Raw genomic sequence first — 5,867 nt, forward strand, 5'->3', positions numbered from 1 at the left:
TAAACATTACATCAGGATTATCGTGTTTTTATTCTTTGCCATTTTAACAAAAGTAGTAAAAAAATTATTAAAGCACCTAAAAAGGCATACTTTATTAGCCTAAAGTATACTGAAGTATACATTTTTTTCACCTGGGATGAGACAGAGAATAAAAAGATCAATCTGCTCCACCTGCTCCCTGAACTATTATTGCTGGCTAAAGTAATGCATTGTTCCTGCCAAAAACAACCAATCAGAACCAGGAGGATGGTCCCAAGACCATTTCCTGGTTGACAGCTAATGCTGTCAATCAACCTCTTTCACTTACTGCTAAATATGCTAATGGCAGAGAAACAGCTTATCATTACAGGAAACCATTTAACTGCCGTCATTGGTAGCTATGCTAACTAGACTGAGCATTCACAAAAGCAATTTATTTATTTATTTTTCTTTTTGCCCATATAAGAAAGATTTCTACATACATTATCCAATATATGTCATAAAGTGGTTTCTTGTGGTGAGGATAAGGACGCAGGCTGACCCAGGATGTAGGTGAAGATGATGAGTTTAATGATGATAATCCAGGAAACAGAGCAACAGAGAACAGCAGGAGGAACATCTGACGGCACGAGGAAACAGGCATCACACGACAAGAATCCGACAAGAGACAAGGACAACAGGTGGGTTTAAATACACACGGGGTAATCAAGGGGATGAGACACCTGGGAAACAATCAACGGGGAAGACGCAGAGACAGAGACACAGGGAGCAAACTGAACACAAAAAACTCCAAAAACAAATACACAGAAACACGATAATGATAATATATATTATTGTAAAAATCACAACTTCATAATGAATTTATATTAACTTTATAATGTTAATATAATCACATAGAAATCATTACTTTTAAAAAAAAAATCAGTTCCACTAAGGGGGCCCTAAGCGGCCACTTAGTTTCCTTATTCCTTGGGCCAGCCTTGCCTGACTTTACAATTTTCCTCAGCAGCATTATAACAGCCACAGCTGTATTTCTATAAACAACAAAAAAAAAAACTATTTTGTGGGTGGCCCCTGTCAGTCAGGGGCCCTTGGAATCGTCCTAACTTTTCTCCCATATGTGGCGCCCATGTGACCACATACCCAGAGCTAACATACAGTAAGCAGCAGTATTTCAGCTAACTGACTAAAAATAACCCCCCTGCCTTGACTCAGGTTCAAAAAGACTCTTATTCTCAAAGAGGCACTTAAAAATAATCTCATGTCACTGCTTTGTTGCCGATTATAAAATAAATATATACATTTATATCCATCCATCCATCAGCTTATCCAGGATCGGGTTGAGGGGTAGCAGTCTATGAATTGAGGCCCACACTTCCCTTTCCCCAGCCTGTTGGACTAGCTCCTCCAGGGGAACCCCACAACGTTCCCATACCAGCTGAAAAAACATATTCCCTCCAGCGTGTCCTGGGTCTTCCCCTGGGTCTCCTCTCATTGGGATGTGCCCGGAACACCTCTCCAGGGATGTGTCCAGGAGGTGTCCTGACTAGATGCCCGAACCACCTCCACTGGCTCCTCTGAATGTAGAGAAGCAGTAGCTCTACTCTGAGTCCCTCCTGGATGACTGAGCTTTCTCATCCTATGTCTAAAGGACAGCCCAGACATGCTACGGGCTATACAAGCATTTCCTCCGCTTGTATCCATGACCTCGTTCTTTCGGTCTTGACCCAAAACTCATGACCATAGATGTGGGTAGGAACGTAGATTGACTGGTAAATCGAGAGCTTTGTTTTTTCACTCAGCTCTCTCTTCACCATGACAGACCGGTACAGCACCTGCTTCACTGCAGAGACTGCACTGATCCATCTGTCAATCTCCTGCTCCATGTTTCCTTCTTTTGTGAACAAGGTCCCAAGATACTTAAACTCCTCCACTTAGGGCAGGACCCCCCCTCCCTGAATCAGAGAAGGCACTCTACCCTTTTCTGGCTCAAGACAATGGCCTCTGATTTGGAAGCACTGATCCTCATCCCAGCCAAAAGCTAAATGGACAAAGAAGGACCTATTGGTGTCTTTAATAAAACTGCTGCTGATGATGATGATTATGAAGGACATTGGAGATGGAAGAAGTTCCTGAGAGGATTGCTGAGAACTTTGTGCAGTTCCACAGTGATGTTCACATATTACTTCTACCCACTAGTCTTTTCCAAGGTACAAAATCATTATTACAGTGATTTTAACTAAAATGCATCACATTTTAAACCCAAAATTGTAAATGAGCACAGAAACAGAAAAGATCATCATTGGGTTTATTATTGCAATTGTCAATAGCAATGTTATTCTATCATGTTTGTTTCTGTGTTTCACCTGTTAACTAAATCTTGGGTCCTCATCTATTGGCAGCATTATTGAGGCAATTTCACAAACTTGCCTGTTTCAAGTTTCTGGAACTTGAATCAGGCAACACTGTAACATTGTAATTCAGGAATTACTATGTTTCAGATTTTTATGATATCATAATTGTAATACATTATACATTAATGAACATTCCTGCAGAGCAGGACTGTGAGTTGTAAAATTTGCTAGTCATTATATCAGATTTGGTTGAGGCAGGAAGAGGAATGAAACTCAGTTCAGCGATGATGATCATTTCTCTTCAAGTTTGGTTCAGGGTCATGTGAAAGGTGAGAGAGTAAGGATCTTCTTACCTGGGCCATGGTGTTCAGCAGGAAATCCTCTCACTGTTAGTCCTCTGCATCATCAGCTGTGAGCCTGGGATGTTGGAGGTTACTTTACACATCTCACTGCTGTAATGCTTACGGCACTAAAGTGCTGGTAATCCACACGCTGCAGCACATATCCTCCTCTGGAAAGCCTGCCCTCCTGCTCCAGCTATCCCTGACTGATCACCTACTTTCTCTCCACAATGTCTGTAGTGTAGCAATGTGTTTTGCTCACAACTAAAAAAAGGAGAATATGATGGTGTTCCCTTTATTCCTGCTTGGTTTTAATCTGGCCTCACTCTGCTCACTCCCTACCCTCCTCCTCCTGCTCACTCGGCTCTCTCTCTCTCCACTGCTTCGCCTCCTCCTCCCCCTGTAAAACCTCCTGCTGTTTTGCTCTCCCTCACAGCATTAGGAACTCAGAGAGAAGGGAGGGGGAGGGATCAGAGGGATGTGTGTGTTCGTGTGTACCATGTGACCTTATGGTGTTTTGGATTCACCCAGCAGCTGTCACTCTGTTCTCACAGGTTTACACACTTTACTCAAAGGTTTGCACACTGATGTGGATGTGGGTTTCTGGAAAAAACTGACAGATAGCTAGTTTTCTGTTAGAATGTTCCATTTTTGCTTGCTAACACCCAAGTAAACTGAAGATAACATTGTTGTGCAGCAGCTAGATGGCAGCATGGTGTGAACATGTCTCTGTCCTGTGTTTGAGGCTAGGAGGCATAAATCCAATAAGCTGTTCTGGGAGACAGAATAACTAAGAAATGTACACGTTTGGCCTGAGAAAGGTACAAGACTAAGTTATTTTGAGTAAACTAGATTGAATAGTTTTGTTACTGAAGTGACAAACTTCAGCAGTGCGCATATGCAGTAAAGTGCGGGGAAGCTTGTTTGTGGACTTGCACATTGGAAGAAACAGAGCTTCTCTACAGGTGAGTTATTCGCCTTCAGTATATTTTTATGTGTTGTGTATATGTTATCTACTATTGGCATGTATGAATACAAGTTAGGGTTAGGGTTAAAAGATGTTGCATGAAAGTCTTTGCAGGCTAATATACTAATATTAGCATGGGCTCCTGGGTAGTGTTACTGGGTACTTGAGACTGGTCTTGGTCTCAAGACCACTTTTTGATGGTTTCGGTCTTGTCTTGGACTCAGCCGCATTTGGTCTTGGTCTTGTGTTCGTCTCAGACAATATGTACAATATGTTGCATTTCCTAAGATAAATGCTGTCACTTACTGCACTTATTATGGGGGTGTTGACTGACGTGTCACACATATGCAACGAAGCTGTAACCAAAGTCTGGAAAATAGCAATGTGACATTCACAAACAAGTCGATTCTTCTGAGTGACTCTTTACTGTGAATGATAGAACTGGAGTCTCACTGAGAGCCGTTCTTTGTTTTTGTAATTCTCTGCGCACACTGCAGAAGCTAGTATTACTATATTGTATAAAAAATATATATTTATTTAATCATCAAATAAATAAATAAAAATACAAGAAGGTAAGATCACACACAGCGCATGCTCATTGCTCTTTGATTATTTTTGTCACCTGTCATCTGTGTGCTACCTGGAGCGGGAGACAGAGTGACAACAGTCACAATGTGCTCCTTGTGTTTGGTTATTTCTTGCTTGTTGCTCCTTGGTCAGTGTTAATAGTTGAGCATTACTTATTGTTAGTGCACTGTCATGATTGCTATGTTTAATGGTTCAGACAGTGGTGGTTTCCAACATAGACCATATGAACAACTACTCAGGGTGTTATCTTGTTGGGAGCGACATGAGAACTCTGCAGATTGTGACACAGATATGGAAGCAAAGCAGAAGAAAGAATAATTTGAATTGATAATTATAATTTATTTCAACTCTAAGCATTTAATATCAAGGCGTTTTTTGATGAGAATGTGGATCTTTCAGATCAATTTGAGAAGCAATTTTGATCATATTTCACATTTTATTGTGCGCCAATGTTGGTCTTGACTCAGTCTCAACCTCCCTCGGCCCTGGACCCTAAAAGTCTTGGTCTTGTTTCGGTCTCAGTGCACTCTGGTCTTGGTCTTGACTTAGCCTCGGGTTAGGTGGTTTTGACTGCAACACTGCTCATGGGTAGAAAAAATTACCTAAATTGCCATGCCTTTTAGGCTGTGTTCACACTGCAGCCTGAAGTGACTCAATTCCGATTTTTTTTTTTTTTTTAGATGTAATGCGACCTGTATCTGATCTTCTCATGACAGCCTGACACAGTCTGAACAGCACAGGTCGGATTCTTTTCGAATGCAAACCGGCCACTTGGATATCCGATACGTGTCCGATTCATATGCGACCTAACACCCAAGTTGCATTCATCTGAACTGAAGATCACTGATAATTGAAAAATGTCTCTATTCTGCATCCTGATACGCGCAAGCGGGAAGAAAAACAACTATGACGGACTAAATGAAGATTAAGTTGTTAGTATGCTGCTGCGGTCAAATATGTAAGCTAAGCTCCACCGTTAAGCCTCCATGTTTACTTCCACAAACACTGAGCACTTCTTCTTTTTGTGGCGGTTGGCAGAACACTGAGAACGCTGACATTGTGCCCTCTACTGCGCATGCAGGACACTTTCAGGTTGTTTGCCCGTTCAGATTGCAGAACACATACTGGTCGCATTTATTTGTTAGTGTCAACAATTTGACAAAAAAAAAAAAAAAAAAGGGAATTGGGTCATTCAAGCTGCAGTGACAACGTCATTTCTGCATCTGGAACACATTAGATCTGAATTATCGAATTGGTATTATTTGTTATTTTAACTCTGTTTTCTTTCTTTTTTTCATCTTTATTATAGTTGGAGAGGAGTTCTGTTTGATGGCTTCCTGGAGGTAGGCATCGGTTGAGCTAATGCTGCCAACAGCTTTTCCGTCTCCTGCTATTAACTTTTTTGCTTTTCTTTATATAGAAAGTATTCCTATCCATAGGTCTGTTTCCATTTTGTAAACTTGCTCTATTGTTTATACCTAAATGCTTACCTGACCAATTGAGGTGGCAGTGTGCATCCTCTTGATTACTGACAAATGTGTCAGAACCACACAGACTGAGCTGGTTACGTCAGATCAGTGTAAATCTTTATTTCTCATTAATACATCTTTTTAATTATACCCTCCTGAGACCCTGCGT

This window comes from Poecilia latipinna, unplaced genomic scaffold (genome assembly GCF_001443285.1).
Source record: "Poecilia latipinna isolate Pla-1442-1.1 unplaced genomic scaffold, P_latipinna-1.0 Scaffold3335, whole genome shotgun sequence".
Lineage (NCBI taxonomy): Eukaryota > Metazoa > Chordata > Actinopteri > Cyprinodontiformes > Poeciliidae > Poecilia > Poecilia latipinna.